The 18624-nt window shown below is 42.6% G+C and overlaps 1 long non-coding RNA gene and 2 other non-coding genes across 3 annotated transcripts; 1 reads left to right on the top strand and 2 right to left on the bottom strand.

The window, feature by feature from the left end:
* Positions 1-751: 751 nt before the first annotated feature.
* trnat-agu (transfer RNA threonine (anticodon AGU)) lies at positions 752-825 on the top strand. The gene has a single exon. It is a non-coding gene; the product is annotated as a tRNA-Thr (tRNA).
* A 7150-nt stretch (positions 826-7975) lies between these two features.
* On the bottom strand, positions 7976-8086 carry trnal-caa (transfer RNA leucine (anticodon CAA)). Its single transcript has 2 exons — positions 8049-8086; positions 7976-8021 (listed from the first exon to the last, which is right to left on the bottom strand). It is a non-coding gene; the product is annotated as a tRNA-Leu (tRNA).
* A 6911-nt stretch (positions 8087-14997) lies between these two features.
* Positions 14998-15543, bottom strand: LOC138242372 (uncharacterized). Its single transcript, XR_011191526.1, has 3 exons — positions 15465-15543; positions 15270-15387; positions 14998-15089 (listed from the first exon to the last, which is right to left on the bottom strand). It is a non-coding gene; the product is annotated as an uncharacterized lncRNA (long non-coding RNA).
* Between the last annotated feature and the right edge of the window lie 3081 nt (positions 15544-18624).

Below are 18624 nucleotides of genomic sequence, written 5' to 3'. Positions count from 1 at the left end.
GGAGGTTTAAAAAAAGATAATTAGCTCACTGATAGTTTGATGTAAAGGCTGTGGAAATATCCACAAGTCGTGGTCTTTAAAATGCTTTTGGTTTGAAGGCGTTCTGTGCTTCCATTGCGGAGATATGGACAAAAGAATATTCGTGCTTGGTCAAAAAAATGTCATAAAACCGAAAAAGTAAAGGCTGAGAAATCATCCACAATGTATTTTATACACAAAGCAAGTGTTTTTGTAACTCTAAGAGATTTTGTGAAAGCGCTACAGGCGTGCCAAAATCGTTTTCGAACTTCAAGCTAACTTTACCCCATTTTTCAGAAAAACCTGGAAAAGCAACGCTTGCAGTAAATGACATATCTAAAGCGTGTAGTCAGCATGAACAGAACAACGCAATGCTCTGTAAAAACGATCTGAAGCCGCAATTACTCTTTTATCTCGGGCAGTTCATTCCGATACGATGTTTCCGCAGACTAAATGAAATGCCGAACTCCAAACATGTTGTTGCCATTATTGTACTCCTGCTGAAAGAAGAAAGAAAGGTGTCGTAAATGAACTTTGTCGCCCGTGGGAGATGTCAAGTGCATTGGACATGAAAAGTGCCGGATAAAACCTATTTCTCTTCGTTTCTCTTACAGTCGGGGCTCCTATTGAATGTAAAGGAGGCAACGTGCTCAGCCAGCCGACTCAGCGCTTACTGATCGCAGGTGTCTCAGAGCGGTGTGTCCAAGTGGCAGTAAAAGAGGGGAATTCTGCTGGCGTCGTGGCTTAGTTGGTTAAAGCGCCTGTCTAGTAAACAGGAGATTCTGGGTTCAAATCCCAGCGGTGCCTTTTTTCCTGTCTTCTCGCACCGTTTATTGTTATAGAGAACATGCTTCTGCATTACCTCAGTCAATATCACCGGGAATGTGAATAGAAATGTAAACATCAATATTTCTGCTGTCTCCTGAGAAACACAAGTATAGAGTCAAAACACAAGAAATAATGCTAAAAAAGTATTCAGTTAACACCCAGATGTGACAAAACACATTTAAGACTTACATCCCCTTTAAATATGTATTTCCTTAATATCAGTTGTCTTCCCTCCCCAGGACACCTGCAAATTCACTATATCATATTAAAAGCTGTGTGTAAGTCTTACATGTGTTCTGTCACATCTGGGTGTTAAATTAATAGATGTGTTGTGTTATTTTATATGATTTGACTCCACGCTTGTGTTTCTCGGGAGACAGCAGAAATATTGGGGATTTGCGGCTACAGAAAATAATGTGAACTTTACAGGCAAAAGTAATAATAATAATAATAATAATAATAATAATAATTGCTTACACTTATATAGCGCTTTTTCTGGACACTCCACTCAAAGCGCTTTACAGGTAATGGGGACTCCCCTCCACCACCACCAATGTGCAGCATCCACCTGGATGATGCGACGGCAGCCATAGTGCGCCAGAACACTCACCACACATCAGCTATCAGTGGGGAGGAGAGCAGAGTAATGAAGCCAATTCACAGAGGGGGATTGTTAGGAGGCCATAATTGATAACAGCCGATGGGGAAATTTGGCCAGGATGCCAGGGTTACACCCCTACTCTTTTCGAGAAACACCCTGGGATTTTTAATGACCACAGAGAGTCAGGACCTCGGTTTTACGTCTCATCCGAAGGACGGCGCCTGTTTTTTACAGTATAGTGTCCCCGTCACTACACTGGGTCTTTAGGACCCACATGAGCCGCAGGGTGAGCGCCCCCTGCTGGCCCCACTAATTACGTTAAAGAAACAAAAACGTATTGTCACCTTTTTCAACGTGATTTTTTAAGACATTTGTTCGGAATAGTATATCTTCTCGTGTCTGTGGCTGTTATCCTACAATAACGGTGGTGAAATAGCAGGAATGTGTGGAAAGAATCGGAGATAGAACAGAAGACTCATCCAGTCGATAGTAAGGTTGTGTAGGACCGCACACCCTACGATGTCAGTGTTGAGTAGTGAGGTTTAAAAGCTTCTTCACGAACCAGGAAGGAGTACAAACCTAAAGTCTTCTGATCCGTAATCAGACACGTTATCCATTGCGCCATTGGCATTTGTATTGCATTCAGAGCCGCTACTATTCATGTGTCTTGTAAGTGTGTCTAGTTACTACGTCTTTCATTATGTCTGGTTTAAAATAATGTATCTTTAAAACAGACAAAGGGTTTATGAGTCTCCCTGAAATTCACACACGAAGAATAAAAAATATCGCGTTTAAAAAGAATACAGAGATGCCGGCGATAGAAAATGGAGCGTCTTAAGTGCGCGCTATCACTGAACTAAACTCCCGATCGGTAAGTTTGTCGACGGCTTTTTAATTGTGTTAGGAAGAACAAACAGTCCACAGTGTACATTTTAAAGGTCTAAGCAAAACAATCAGACCTGAGGATTGGGATTAGGATCCAGAACAGGAGCCTTTACTTCTTTGTATACTGAGCTTTCGGGTGAACGTAAAAGTGAAAGACAAATTTGCAATTTTCACTTTTTGATTAAGGAATAAGAAAACACCATCCTTCGAGCTGGATTCAAACCAGGGACATAAGAAATGCCCACTGTTTTTGTCTATAGTCTTAAGATCTAGCAATTGAGCTATCGAGAGGTCGGAAAGGAAACGCTTTGTCACACATGTAGCCCAATGTAGTGTAGTGTTCCTCTATTTAAATCCCAGTTCGACGTCAAAATACTCACTCCCATAGTCTCGTTCAGAAGAAGAAATGGACCAGGCTTCCACTGTATAAACATCTAGAGTTCTTATAAAACGTTTGAAGGGACATCAGTGCAGGCTGAAATTGGCCCTTTTTCTAGTGGGATCAGGATCATACAGTGCCTTGCGAAAGTATTCGGCCCCCTTGAACTTTTCAACCTTTTGCCACATTTCAGGCTTCAAACATAAAGATATAATTTTTTTATTTTATGTGAAGAATCACCAACAAGTGGGACACAATTGTGAAGTGGAACGAAATCTATTGGATTTTTGAAACTTTTTTAACTAATAAAAAAATGAAAAGTGGGGCGTGCAAAATTATTCGGCCCCCTTGCGTTAATACTTTGTAGAGCCACCTTTTGCTGCGATTACAGCTGCAAGTCGCTTGGGGTATGTCTCTATCAGTTTTGCACATCGAGAGACTGAAATTCTTGCCCATTCTTCCTTGCAAAACAGCTCAAGCTCAGTGAGGTTGGATGGAGAGCGTTTGTGAACAGCAGTTTTCAGCTCTTTCCACAGATTCTCGATTGGATTCAGGTCTGGACTTTGACTTGGCCATTCAAACACCTGGATACGTTTATTTGTGAACCATTCCTTTGTAGATTTTGCTTTATGTTTGGGATCATTGTCTTGTTGGAAGATAAATCTCCGTCCCAGTTTCAGGTCTTTTGCAGACTCCAACAGGTTTTCATCCAGAATGGTCCTGTATTTGGCTGCATCCATCTTCCCCTCAATTTTAACCATCTTCCCTGTCCCTGCTGAAGAAAAGCAGGCCCAAACCATGATGCTGCCACCACCATGTTTGACAGTGGGGATGGTGTGTTGAGGGTGATGAGCTGTGTTGCTTTTACGCCAAACATATCGTTTTGCATTGTGGCCAAAAAGTTCGATTTTGGTTTCATCTGACCAGAGCACCTTCTTCCACATGTTTGGGGTGTCTCCCAGGTGGCTTATGGCAAACTTTAGATGAGACTTTTTATGGATATCTTTGAGAAATGGCTTTCTTCTTGCCACTCTTCCATAAAGGCCAGATTTGTGCAGTGTAAGACTGATTGTTGTCCTATGGACAGACTCTCCCACCTCAGCTGTAGTTCTCTGCAGTTCATCCAGAGTGATCATGGGCCTCTTGGCTGCATCTCTGATCAGTCTTCTCCTTGTCTGAGCTGAAAGTTTAGAGGGACGGCCAGGTCTTGGTAGATTTGCAGTGGTCTGATACTCCTTCCATTTCAAGATGATCGCTTGCACAGTGCTCCTTGGGATGTTTGAAGCTTGGGAAATCTTTTTGTATCCAAATCCGGCTTTAAACTTCTCCACAACAGTATTACGGACCTGCCTGGTGTGTTCCTTGGTCTTCATGATGCTCTCTGCGCTTTCAACAGAACCTTGAGACTATCACAGAGCAGGTGCATTTATACAGAGACTTGATTACACACAGGTGGATTCTATTTATCACCATCAGTCATTTAGGACAACATTGGATCATTCAGAGATCCTCGCTGAACTTCTGGAGTGAGTTTGCTGCACTGAAAGTAAAGGGGCCGAATAATTTTGCACGCCCCACTTTTCATTTTTTTACTAGTTAAAAAAGTTTCAAAAATCCAATAGATTTCGTTCCACTTCACAATTGTGTCCCACTTGTTGGTGATTCTTCACATAAAATAAAAAATTTATATTTTTATGTTTGAAGCCTGAAATGTGGCAAAAGGTTGAAAAGTTCAAGGGGGCCGAATACTTTCGCAAGGCACTGTATAAAACCTTTCTTTTGGATTGAGAAGAGGATCATGGAGACACTCAAAATATCCCTGTCTTTGCTTCTTTCAAGAATGAATGGAGTATTGAGCTGCAAGCATCAGTTTAAATCAAAACTCTCTGCTACTGCAGTTGCTTGTTTGAGAGTTTCTTCAAATCTTTCAACTGAACGTTGATATCAAGGGATATTGACGGTAATATCATAGGGACTTTGGTTTTCTTTTGATCGAAAATTGTATTAAAATACAAGCCTCTTTCACAGTTGTATAATACTTTCCCTTGCATCCTCAGATAAAATTTCTAAATACCACAAAGTTACAACATATGGAATAGCATTTATTTTAAAAAAGTATTTTAAAATTAGCATTTATTTTGAGCTATATTTAGAGCTTAGTAAAGATAGCATTGCTAATATTAATGGAGTAGAAATGTAAGATGAATTGATAGCTTTTTCTGAACTAAAAAAGTCCTACAACGCCTCCTGAAATAGGTAAGGACTCATAGCAAGACATTGCTATTGCATTGCGCATTTTGCAGATACGACCAGTTTCTGCTTCTGGTGAGTGCATCTTTTCCAAACTGAAATTAACAAGAACATTTTCAAGATGCGCCATGTCCCTAAATCGTTCATCAGGACTACTATTAATATCAGGTGAAAGCAGTACAAAGCATAAATTTAACCTAAATATTAAGAGACTATATCTGTCAGCTACTGCTGTAAGCATGTTCAGCCAACGCTAGAAATATTACTGCTCTACTACAGTAGCTAAAGAAAGCAAGTCCGACTTAGAAACGGATCACAAGTCGAAAACATAAACTGACAAGGATGGGATTTGAACCTATGCGTGCAAAGCACAATGGATTAGCAGTCCATCGCCTTAACCACTCGGCCACCTCATCACGTGCGCCACCCCCCTTGGGCATGATTTTGCTCGGCGACCAGGCTCAGCGCACATCGACCTCAGATGTCTCAGAGCGGTGTGTCCAAGCGGCTGTATAAGAATAGGTAATAGGTTTATTCCATGCCGAAAAAAAGAAGAACGAGAACAAAACGTTTCGCCCGTGGAGCCTTCTTCAGGTTTGAGAGAGACAGGGCAGTAGGCAAAGGTAAAATAGTGAGAGAACAAAGGTTTGAGGGTGGTTACCCACCTGTATAAGAATAGTATTCTGTCGGTGCTGTGGTAAAGCTGGTTAAAACACCTGTTTCCTAAAGAGGAAATCCTGGATCCGAATTCCAGCGGTACCTTTTTTTTCCTGTCTTGTTTTACAGAATATGTCATTTGGGACACTCAAAGAGGTCTTGATTTGGTTTAATGCGTTTATTCATTTCCTTTGCAGAACAACTTGTTTTTTTAAAATCATACAGCTTGCGAAAGATGAAATGCGAGTGAATTTTTTTGTTCACCAAAAGTATGTAAATGAAAAAAAGCAAGGTGTAAGCATTTCTGTGGTGCAATCGGTTAGCGTTTTCAGCTATTAACCCCCAGGTGGGTTTTTTGATCCCACCCAGGGACGCACTTCTTCCTATAGTAAACATCATCACCGCAAAAATTTAATTGTTCCGCAAAACCTGAACTATTTTGATATTTGCAGTAGTAAACAATTGAGTACCAGAGTCAACATTACCGGGAATTTCCAATAATTACTGACAATGGCAACTTGCAAGCAGTTAGTATTCACCCATGGAATTATATGTTCCAGTGAGTGGCGGGAGAATTCACTTATGCTCCCGTTGCATCTTCAGCTAAAGTAATTTAAAAAACATTGCAAAATTGTTCGAGAACTTGTCAAGCAAAAACAACAGATCGCCGGAGTTCTATTTTAATATTTTCGTATATTTTCCTTAATTTGAATATAAATGTTAACATAAACGCTGTTCAATATAATGTAATGTTGTTGTACTTTTAAAATATTTTAGCTGAGGGTGAGAGGGGGGATATTACGCCTTGCCAAACATCTAAAATAACTGTAAAAGGGGGTGGCATTTTAATTAAACTGGCAATCAAAAGAAAGTTACAATTTGTATGGTATTATGCTCAATATCCCTCGATATTGAAGGTCAGATGAGGAATTTGAAGAAACTATCAAAGAAACAACGGCAATAGCAGAGGGTGTTGATTTTGAACCAGGGTTTGCACCTCAATAATCCATCAGTCTTCGCTTGACAGGCTTCCTCAAGATATTCGGTGTTCTATACAAAAAATCGACAATTAAGCGCAAATGTGACAAGAGGCAAAGACTGCGGCAGAGGAGGAATAAACTCCACACGATGACTGTATGTATACGTCTGTCTAATATTCGGCCCCTGCAGGGGCATCATATTCGCTGAACTGCGTGCCAGCGTGTGTACGGGCTTATACTGTAATTCAAGAATATCAATGGTCAGACGCTTACAACGGGTGTTTGTGTTTGTATTATTTAGATAATTGAAAAAACATTCAAAACTACAGCTCGAATGAAATTTAAAAAAAAGTTTATTTGTCTCTTTGCTGTAACAACTGTGCCAAAACTATTCAGATACATCAGAATAGCATCAGAATGTAACTAGATTTTATTGGATTTTAGGAAATGTATTTTTGCGCATTTCTCTATACGATCAGAATACCTTCCTGTTTTCACCGTTTATTGTTTCTGCCTATGATATCTCGGAAAGAAAGACCCAGTATCTGTTCACCGAAATAATTCAGTAGTTTGCAGTGGTTTGAGAGGAGTGTATGAAGGTAATGAAGGAGGGAGGACACGCGCATTCTGCACGGGGAGCGCAGAGCAATGAGTCGGGCCTGCAGCTCTCCGAGTCTTTTCTTATACAACCTCGCGGAGTCCGGACACAGCGTCTCCAGCCAGTGTTGAAGGTTTACAGTTCAGAAAACGGCTGTCTCGAGCAGAAACTGATCTTCCTGCTTTAGTTAAGGTTTGGTTATTGTGGGGGTTTAGCGCTTGTATCTCTCTTCTCTTACTAAACACTAACTACTGTAAAGTATATAAATAGAAGCTAAAATGCAGCTAAAATACTTCAGTAAGGCCGTGCAGATAGGAAAGTTTAATAAAAATGTTTTATGATCTATGTTCTAGTTGCCCATATATTTTTAACTCTCTGTTCGAGCTCTGATTTAATCCTCTCGGCTCCTGCCGCTGTCACTGGGAGAGTGGCTGCATTCCGTAGGGCTACAGGCTGATTTCACAATGCCACATTTAATGAAATACAGGGGAAACCGCAAGGAAAACAATATGTTTTAATACATCTTCTTCTGGATTTATATTTCGGTCTTTCACCTTTGAATGCATACCTTGACCGTAAATCTTTACTCGATTACAGGCACCCCAAACAGTTCTTAAGGGAGAAATCGAAGCCTATTTGACTTTCTGCTAATCACATTGAAATGTTCACGAAGCATTTCCCTGCCCATCATGTGCCCGCAAGCCGGTTTCTCCGTTTTCTTCTTTCTGTCGTTGTCAGCGAGCACAAGAAGACAGGAAAAATGCAGGAGAGGGAAAAGCTGTCAGGAGTGGGATTTGAACCCACGCCTCTATTCAGAGACCAGAACACCCAAGCAATGGAAAGACAGGAGTCCTTGAGTCTGGCGCCTTAGACCACTCGGCCATCCTGACAAGGCACGCAAGATGGTGTGTTAAAAGCACCAGTAGTTCACAAAACTGAGAAATGCTTTGCTGGAGAAGCGCCACGTTGCCTAATGTTGCCTAAACGGATCACAGAAATCAAATATTCGGATCGATTTAGAGTGTGCTTTACAGCCTTTGTGTAATATTTTAAATTGTTTTAAAAAAGTGTGTACTGTGTACTACGTTTAGGACTAGTTAGTGTGGTAGAATATGGAGATCATCTCCAGCTCTGAGCTCAACTGCAACAACAAGTCGTGCTGAACAAAGTCAGAGTTCAGCTGAACCTTTGCTCAGTGTGGTGCTCAGGACTCAGGAGTATTGTTGTGGTTCTAATTAGCACGAACTGCAGGGGCTCTGAATCAGAACATTTCAATTTATCTGTTCAGTAAGTTAAAATGCAGGACACATTAAAATCGGATTATTACTGTGTCTCTGTCCCGTTTGTATATAACCGGATGTTTAAAAGATACCAGTAAGGACACACAACTACTAATGTGGTACTTATTGGAAATAGTCCCAAAACAAGTACGTCCGGCAGCTGGTAGACCCCTGTAATAGTTTTGCAGTGACACTTTGAAGATTTACACTCTATTTAAATATTAATTTACTAAATTTCAGTTCTCTTTTCTCACACTCCCTGGCATAACTGAACTCTCACTCTCGCATACTAAAGGCTTTACATGCATTAGCTGTGATACAGATTCTAATAAAGACAGAATGAAACTGTTTGTTTTGTGTCTCATGGTGATCCTCTTCTCGATCTAAATGAAATGTTTAATATTATCCCTCGAGAAAGAAAGGAGTCAATTTCCGCCTGGAATGATTGATGCTCCATCAAACATTTTGTAATATCTCCGGAAGTTTATACAGTAGAATCCTGGTTTGTGGCTTAAATTCAAGGTAAACAAGACTAAGGAAACAAGTTGGAAACGATGTCGATCTGGGATTTAAATCATCCGGAACATTTCACTACATTGGGCAGTATGTGCCAGAGAGCAACTCCCGACATCTGTTGATAGCTCAGTTGGTAGAGCAGAGGACTGTAGTGGAAACAAGAGGCCATCTTTAGGTTGCTGGTTTGACTCTGGCTCGAAGGAAGGTGCCCTTTGTGTATTTCAGTTAAAATAGCTGATCTTTTTTTCACTCAGACTTTGATCAAAAGCTCAATAAATGACGAAGCAGAGGCTCTTGTTCCGAATTCAGCTCACATCTGATTGTCTTGTTTTGGCCAAGATCTGATCTTTGAATTCAGGGACTACTCTGTCTGCTTTGTACAGCAATTCAAAAGTAGATACAAATGTCACATTTTTATTGTAGATATAAAGGTGTTCTCTGTTTTCAAAGGATAGGTACTTAATTGGCTTTATGATTTGGTTTTGATTTTGTATCGTTGTATTATTAAGTTTGTGCTTTTTGTGTTTTTAACATATTGTGAACTTATTTTTGAAACAAATGCTTACAAAGGCAGACATGGCACACATCTGTTTATACCAGCGGTGAATTGTATATTTTTATTAAGTAGAAACTACTGCGCACTTCATGCAAGCTGTTGTGTGAATGAAAATTCATACAGTATGTTCATAGGAAGGCAGAATAAAATCCAGAACTGTGTTGGCGATATCGATAAACAGGGCTCATGTTCACAACAAAACTTTACTGTATAAAAAGTTAAAATTCGTAAATATATATTTTTTTTATTATGCAAAGTGTCTGTTAAACCATTCATGAAGGATTTTTAGACAAAAAAACACACCATTATATGAGAAAATATATTTACTATATCTGCATTTAACTCACTTTTTAACACTTTCAATTTCAAGGCCGATATAAATTGTTGCCCTGCTTTTTTGTCATAAATACACAAGCTTGTTATGTCTTGTGTCAGAAATAAACTGCATGAAATTTGCTAAAGCAACAAAAAGTAAGCGCCACAAAGAAGACAGACATTTGCGTTTATAGTGCAATGTTATCTCGAGCCTTTAAAATTACTTTAAATGCAATTTGTTTTTCTCTGTGGCTCTAAGGCTTTGTCATTTACTTTAGTTATTAAGGAGAACATTATGTTAATCGTATAGATGAAACGTTTAATATATTCAGGTGGGTAGCTACGTCAGCATGCATATCTGCAAAGGAACAAGTAATATTGTAGGTTTATTCCATGCTGAAAAGAGAAGAGAGAAAACAAACCTGAAGAAGGTTTCACAGCTGAAACGTTGTGTTTTCTCTCTTCTCTTTTTAGTATGGAATAAACCTATTACTTGTTCCTTTAATATATTGTGCGGTTTGACTCAAAATGCTTTACTACTACAAGAGAGGATTATGGTATGGAGGATGAGACAAATTTATGATTTCTTGGAAGAAAATGTTTTTTCTTTGCATTCGAAATGAATCGAAACTTTAGTGCGACACACAAACCCTTTGTCTTTTTTAAAGATATAATATTTTTAAACAGACAGTATAGAAAACGTTTTTTTTTACTAAGCAATTTTGGCCGGGGGCGATGCATTACTAGTAGTGGCGCTGAGGTCACTATGGTGCAGTTGAGCACCGTAAGATTAGGGCCAGTGACATAATGTATAACGCATCTGACTTCGGAACAGAAGATTGTAGGTTTGACTCCTGCCTGGCTCATGTTGCTTTTTTAACACGGTACTGTCTGACGATCAGCTCCTGCTCTGAGCTCAATAGTAATGCAAAACTGCGTAACAAAGTTGGCGAGCAGCTGAACTTGTGCTCAGTAGTCAGTACGGTGCTGAGGGTTCAGTACTGGCGTTGTTCTAATTAGCACGAACTGCAATGGCTCTGAATCTGACCATTTCTATGGAAGCCCGTTTCCGCCAGGGAGTAAAAATAAAAACGCGCTATGGTATCTCAGAATTCCGACTTAGTAACTGAGAATTGCGACTTAAAAACTCAGAATTCCGACTTTATATCTCGTAATTGCGACTTTATATCTCATATTTGGGACTTCAAAATAACCCATATTTCATTGTCTGTCCTTTTGTTATTGTAACGGATTCGGGTTCCAGGGCTTGTGTCCTCGCCGCTCCCACCCTAGTTCGTGCCTCACTGCATTGGCTCGAACCCAGGCCTTGCCAGCTGAGCTAAAGAAGAGTTTCTTTTTTAAGTAAAAAAGGACATACAATGGAAATATTTTAAAAGTATAAGTTTCAGCTTTTATAATTGTGAATTCTTCTGGATGTGAAGTGTCTATTTCTGTATCGTATTTCATATTCTGTCTTCGTTTTTGTATTTCTGGTGTTTAAATTAAAAAAAAAATTAAAAGCCCACCGTCCACTATTCCATCCGTGTACTATGGAAGCCTCACTACCATAAAAATTAGTGTAATTAATTTGATTTTTATCAGGGCACTGTACAAGACAAGTCTTCAGGCTTATAGATCCTATGATCTTGTACGATTCATCAATATAGTGTAACGGAACGGCCAACATACAATTTGTAGTTCAGGTGGGTAGCTGCGTCAGCATGCGTAGGCTGCAAAGGAACAAGTAATAGGTTTATTCCATGCTGAAAAAAAGAAGAAAGAAAATATGTTTTGGCCAAAATGTACCAGTAAACTTTACATTAACAATACCAGCCAACGATACATTATTATTTCACACCGGTTCTACAGGAATCTACAGCAGAGCCCTGAGTTGACTCCCAGATTCCCACTGAGCCCATAGAATTCCACATCACCCATCACTCCTGCACACAGTCTGCTGAGAGCGCCTGTCCATAAACTACTGGATTGAGAATGGGTTCAAATAATTCCCCATTTTCTTAATTCTACATCAAAGGACTGTTAAAGGTCTATTTGAAGGCATTGATTCGTATTCTTAAACCAGATGAACGCCTGGAATAAGTTAATATTACTTATACATAGTCGTGCTACAATACTCCAGTTGAAGGCATGCTTCTAGCTTTGTGGTACTCTGGTGCGTGTTTGAATTTCTGTGGATGAACTACTATAGGTGTACCCTCGCTCACTTTCTTTAGCGACAGTCGTTGCTCTTCATCTGAGTGATGTATTTGCCTGTTTTTCAGTTCACTTCCCTGCAAGGAATATTTACCTCAGAGCTCTCTTTCACAGACTGCAGGCGCTATGTTTGTTAACAGGTGTTATAGTGATGACATCTTTCTGTATGATCAGGACAGGAGCTGCAAGTCAACTGTGTTGTGGCTGCAGTACAATTTTAGGTTATTATTATAATACGTTTTAACAGCGACAGATTCTTAAGATCACGAGGTGTTTACGATATTATTTCAGTATTAAGCTGTTACTACATTTGGAACTGTCCCATAGGATTCAGTGTTCCATTAGTTTGGCACTAAACTGTTTAGTCTATTACAGGAATTGTACTTAGTCCTGTCCTGTAGTGTCCTCTATAGAGCAGCAGCTGTTTCCTTGGGCTCATTGCAATTGGGAACATTGTGATTACTGAGCAGGGAACTGAAGTCAGCAGATGAGCGCGTTGCAAATCGGTATTAATCTGGCGTACAGAGCTGCATGCTAATCTCTGGATCATCTCCAGTTAATGTGATGCTGTTCTTACCTTGCAATTGACCCAATCTGACTACTGGCACCAACAACCCTGTTATTACAAATAAACTTCTTGTGTACCTACCGTGATACATAAGTTTGGTGGAGAGGTTTGGTAGCCCATATTCAGTCAAAGGTGTGTGTGCAGATCACTGTGATATACAGGCATCAACAAACTGACATACAATATTAAATTTTTAACTGATAAAACCCAAATGAACCAAACCTGAATAAATTAGTGGTGGAAAGGAGTCTTTTTATATAGCAAAAGGTCTCTGAGCCTTTGGTAAGAACGATGGGTATATAACCCATTGACCTCAATATTAGAAATGAATCCTTGAGCACTGCTGTTGTACCATTGGTCCTCAAAAGTGCTGCCATTACCCCCGTCCCATAAAAGCCTAACATTACCCTTTCTTGCATAAACTGTAGAACGTGCCTTCACATTTCAGTAGCAGTTTGATCTATTATCACCCTACTCCCCACTTCATAACCTTCACTCTTCTAATTCTGGTCTCCTAACTGTCCCCGAAGCCCGTCTACACTGTATGGGTGACAGGGCCTTCTCCTGTTATGCCCCCAAGCTCTGGAACTCTCTGCCCAAGGATAGCAGAGTCTCCTTCCCTAAACTCCTTCAAATTCAGACTCAACACCTTGTTCTGGAGAAGAGCCTTTACTGAACTGGTTCCATTCTTTACCACTCTGCTTCTACTTTTCTTAGTACCACCATCCATGGTCTCCTCTGTCTATTGGAACTGTTTTATCCTGTGTATTCTAATTGTAATTATGGCAAGTGCTTTGAGAAGCCACCTTTGGAACCATTATATAAAATAGTTTAGCCTAAATCCTTGAAGCTTTAATAGGGCAGTGCAGTAGGGCTAAAAATTGACAGTGTTAGTGGGCCAGCAGGATTTGTGCAAATTATAGGTAGTTACAAAGGAAGACTAGGATTCACTTGAAATTCATGACATGGGACACTGAAACAGGGGAGAGGCTTTGTGTAGTAAGCGTTCAGTCTCAATCTACACAGTCTGTGCTGCTGGTAGAGGTGGTTGTGAACACCTGTCTTCCCAGTCATGCTGGGATCTCCAGTCTCAATCCTAATACTTCCCCATGACTGTCCAAAACCCCTACTGTGAAACCAACGCCCATAAGACAAGACCTCCGAGATTCTAACTGCATCATTATTCACTGATGATTGTGCACCAGTATTGTTCCTCTGCTAAGGAAGGGAAGGCCTACTTTACACCAAGCCCCTGTTGACAATTCCTTCCTTGTGTTTCTTTTAGTCAGTTTGTGCAGCCTAGAATAGGACACCAGATCTCACCCTTACTGGTCACTACAGTAGCAACTCACACTCCATAAGTACTACCCCTCTCGGAAACAGGAGGATTTCCAGTATATTGAACATCACTGTCTCTCCCCCAGTAAAAAAAAAAAAAAAAAAAAAAAAGTTACAATGCCCTGCCCAAGGAATAGTGCGGCCATCTTCCCCCAGAACAATGCTTTATTACTCCAGCCATTTTCAGTCCTCATTGGCAGCAATACGGGAAGCATTCTTGAAAGGGGAACCTCCACAAATACGTCCATTGATTAATGGGTCTCACTTCCCTTGAATTCCTCCACCCCATTCAAGCCTATAAACCATAAAGAAACAAGGGCAAGCAGAAGGGTCTTTCACAGCTTTATTGAGATGTTGCCATTACAAGGCAAGTGGAGGCAGGAGAGTTACAAGGGCCAGGCTGGAGCCTTCATTCAGGCACCTGGGGAGGAAGAAGGAGAACAATCCAGCTACACTGCAGGACACCCACCCCTACAGGAGCTCCTCCTGCCAGACCCTACCTGTCCACTGGCCAACATCTCCAAAGTCCTCTGCTCCCTCCACATCCTCACTGGTGCTCTCAGCATCTTCACTGGAGCTCTGAGGGTCTCCTTCCTCATCCTCAGTCCAGTCAGCTCCCACATCCAGAGGAGCTTCTACTGGTGCCACAGCCACCCGACTACTGGTCACCAGGCTCCTGGTACCTGTGGACAAGCAGCACCCAGGAGTGAGGGATCCGCTATACCCAGAGTCCCACAGTGATGCTACTCATCTAAACAGTCCCTTTGTCCAGCATGGGATCATTCCTCAGTTGTCCAAGCATGGTTGTCTCTTGGACAGAGATGCATCCACAAGGGATAGAGAACCAGACCCACCTTCATTCCAGCTGCCAGCACACCTGGACTCACAGCAGGCACAGACCTCATGGTCACCATACAGCTCCTCCCACCTGGAGGAGAGGAGGACAGGTGAGGCCTCCACCTGGCATGTCCCAGAGCACCCTCGGCAGGTTCCTTGCAGAAGTACCTTTTTGCCTCCCTGTTGTAGGTGCAGGACTTGGTCCCTGGTGTTGCTTTAGCAGGAGCCACAGCCATGACACAGTGCATGTACAGCTCAGTCACTTCATGCTACAAGAGGGAAGGTCACAGCATTAAGGGATCAAGGCCAATAGAGGGAAAGAGAAGGACCTTCTGCCAGTGCTCTAGGCACTACAGCTGCCACAGTCTGGTTCACATCTAGATCATGGATGGAAAAGCAGACAATGGATCAGTAGAGCAAGAAGGCTGAGCAGCCTTTGAGAGCAGTACCTTCCTGGACAGCTTCTTCTGGAAGAGGAAGGCATCAATTGTGAAGTGGAGCACATCCTTCTGCTTGGAGGGGACAAACCTGGACAGGCAGCCATCTGCTTTGCTGTCCACCATGCACCTGGGGACAAGGACAAGGATGAATCCCTGCAGGCTCTCGGGGCTCCTGCCCACCTCTCTGCCCAGAAGGGGCCGTACCCCAAGTTGTCGATCACAGGGAAATGGGGCTGGGAGTGCTGGTCCGGTTTCTCCGTTACATAACACGAGTGGATGTACAGCCTCTGCTCCACTGTGGCAAAGTAGGCAGTGGCCTGGAAGTACATGGGCTGACCCATGAAGTACTCATCCTTAGGAGAGAGCCGGACCCAGTGGGCGAGAGAGAGAGAGAGAGAGAGAGAGAGAGAGAGAGAGAGATACACCTGCACACAGCACCCCCTGCAGGCAGGAGGAGCCACTCACTCAAGGAGCTTACAGTTGGTGGTGAGCAGCACAAAGCTGTGCTTGTTCTTCAGGTCCTTGAAGAAGGTCCTTCTCCTGGCCCACGTGGGGACATAGCCAACCTTGTAGGAGTAGTGGAACCTGCAGGACAGAGGGGTTGAGGGGACACTTTCCCCAGCAGCTTTTCCGCAGCAGCAGAGCCCTGCCTACCTGTTGTAGGAGCACTTGACCGGCACAGAGAAGGGAATGAAGCGATGCACAGGTGCACTGGAGGAGGGCGGGGCATAGTGGAGAGTGTTGGAGTACACCAGGCGGCCCTGGACAACCTGCAGGGTCACAGAGGAAGCGATATTCCCAGGCAAGGCAACCCCGACACTAGCTCTACAGCTCACATCGATACACTGCCTGTAGATGAAGACCCACTTACCGATCGCTCAGTGCCGCACTCGTGAAGCCCGTAGATGAAGTAGAAGTAACTGCGTGTGGTTCGGCTGACGCTGCAGTTGCCCAAGGTCACCTCCGATGGCCGACAGCTGAAGCCGAACAGGAGCCGACTGACCCTCACGTACATCCTGCTGGAGTCGCACCACACAGCCACTCCTCGGGTGTTTCATCTTCTCCTTGTCGAAGTAGGGCGAGTACGCGTCTCTGGACACGGGAAGGCGGCGGAAGTCGGGAGCCAAGGACCGCGAGTCGTTCTCGCTTGCAGACAGGTCTTCAGAGGGCGAATCTGCCAGGTTCAAATCCTCCGACTGGGCTGCGTCTTCAGGAGCCGGGAGGTCGGCCTGGAGCGCTAATTCCCGAGAGTCCCAGCCAGCCGGCCCGGCGGAGATCAGTGCGGGGAGACCGGCCCCTGCACACAGGCACAGCATAAAGAGAAACGAGCGCATCGCCAAATTAACGTCCCGCTAAATTGCTACAAGAGTAAAATAAGTAAACCACCAAACTGTGTTGAAGCAAGAGAGCATAGAGTGTGAATACGGTGACTAGGTTTTTATACTGGCAGGACCTGCTACCGCACACCTGGTCACACTACCGCTCAATCAACACAATCAATTACACACAGAGACCCGGATTGTTCTCAGCGTCTAATTAGAACCTGCTTCCAGTCTGAGGCGGGACTCCGTGAAGCCGCCTGAACACTTTCCCGTGTGTATCTGACCTCAGCGGAGGAGACCGGGGTAAAGTTAGCTTGAAGTTCGAAAACGATTTTGGCACGCCTGTAGCGCTTTCACGAAATCTCTTAGAGTTACAAAAACACTTGCTTTGTGTATAAAATACATTGTGGATGATTTCTCAGCCTTTACTTTTTCGTTTTTATGACATTTTTTTGACCAAGCACGAATATGCTTTTGTCCATATCTCCGCAATGGAAGCACAGAACGCCTTCAAACCAAAAGCATTTTAAAGACCACGACTTGTGGATATTTCCACAGCCTTTACATCAATCTATCGGTGAGCTAATTATCTTTTTTTAAACCTCCGGTTTTTCATCGATGCGTAATTACGCACGAACTGGAACCCGGGGGACCGCTGTGTGCACACGTTCACAAAGCGAGAAATACTGTTCAATACGGCTTCATGCGAAAAACCCGTATATGACCATAGGAAGCAGAACAGCGCGGTCTCCAATTACCCAGACTGTAAGCACGGGAATAAAGCTTTGTTTGATTTCTGAAACCCTTCCTTTACGTCCTGTTTTCATTCAGGTAAGGGTCAACTATATTGAAAATACTACTGACAGCAGGAAGATTAAAATATTCTTTACTCAGCAGCTTATTAAAAACAGCTCCCATGATGTTCAAACCGATTTTTTACACAGAACACTGACACAGCTTTGTGTTCTGAATCTCTTTTTCTCTTGCTTTTATTTAATGTGGCACAATGCACTGGGATAGGGGTATTCTGTTCACAAACCAATAGCATTTAAACCACAGCACCCACAATGCTGCAGGTAAGTGTTTTGCACACTAAGCAGGTCATCTGACTATTCCCAGCTTTGTTTTGGGTTATGGAACCTTTATTTTTTAATGATTTTCTGAAGATAACACTACAGGTGGGACGGGTGGGTCGTCTTCATGGCTCAATAGCATTTCAAATACAGCACCCACTCTGCTGAAACCAAGTGTTTTACACACCAGACAGGCCCCCGGACCTCGTACAACCTTGCTGTGGCTGTGGCCCCTTTCTTTAATTTTTTATGATTTTCTGAAGATAACACTACAGGTAATACACTGGGACGGGTGGGTCGTCTTCATGGCTCAATAGCATTTCAAATACAGCACCCACACTGCTGAAACCAAGTGTTTTACACACCAGACAGCCCCCAGAACCTTATACAACCTTTCTGTGGTTGTGGCCCCTTTCTTTATTTTTTTAATAAGAATTTTAGTTTTTCAATATGGCACCATTAGACAGGCGGTACATGGGGATTGGGGGGTGCTATTCATGAGTCAATAGCTCTTCAAGCACAACAGCCACAGTGCTGCAACCAGGTGTTTTACACCAGACATTTCCCCTAACCTTATACAACCTCGCTTTGAGTTGTGGAACATTTATTTATTTTTTAATTGTTTTTTTGACTATAATCAAGTGTTGTGCTCACTAGGCAGGCCTCCTGACCTTACACAGACATGATTTGTTGTGTGCAACTTTAATTATCTTTTTAGGATTTTTTGAACATGGCAACTTCCACCGAGACGGGTGGGGGGTGTGGGGGTGCTCTTCAATAGCTTTTTCATCTATACACACAAACGGATGTAACCAAGACACTCAGAACCTGTCACGCAGGGGCTGACTGCTGAGGATAGGGATCCAATGCGGTGCCCTTGGTAGGGTTGGCGCGAGACGCAGGCGTAGTCGGAGTAAACAGGCAGGGGCCCGAGTCCGGGAAGGCGTAGTACAGGCATAGGCACAGAAT

Source organism: Lepisosteus oculatus, chromosome 14 (genome assembly GCF_040954835.1).
Source record: "Lepisosteus oculatus isolate fLepOcu1 chromosome 14, fLepOcu1.hap2, whole genome shotgun sequence".
Classification (NCBI taxonomy): domain Eukaryota; kingdom Metazoa; phylum Chordata; class Actinopteri; order Semionotiformes; family Lepisosteidae; genus Lepisosteus; species Lepisosteus oculatus.
Note: the sequence above shows the minus strand (reverse complement) of the source record. Positions and strands in the feature narration are given on the sequence as shown.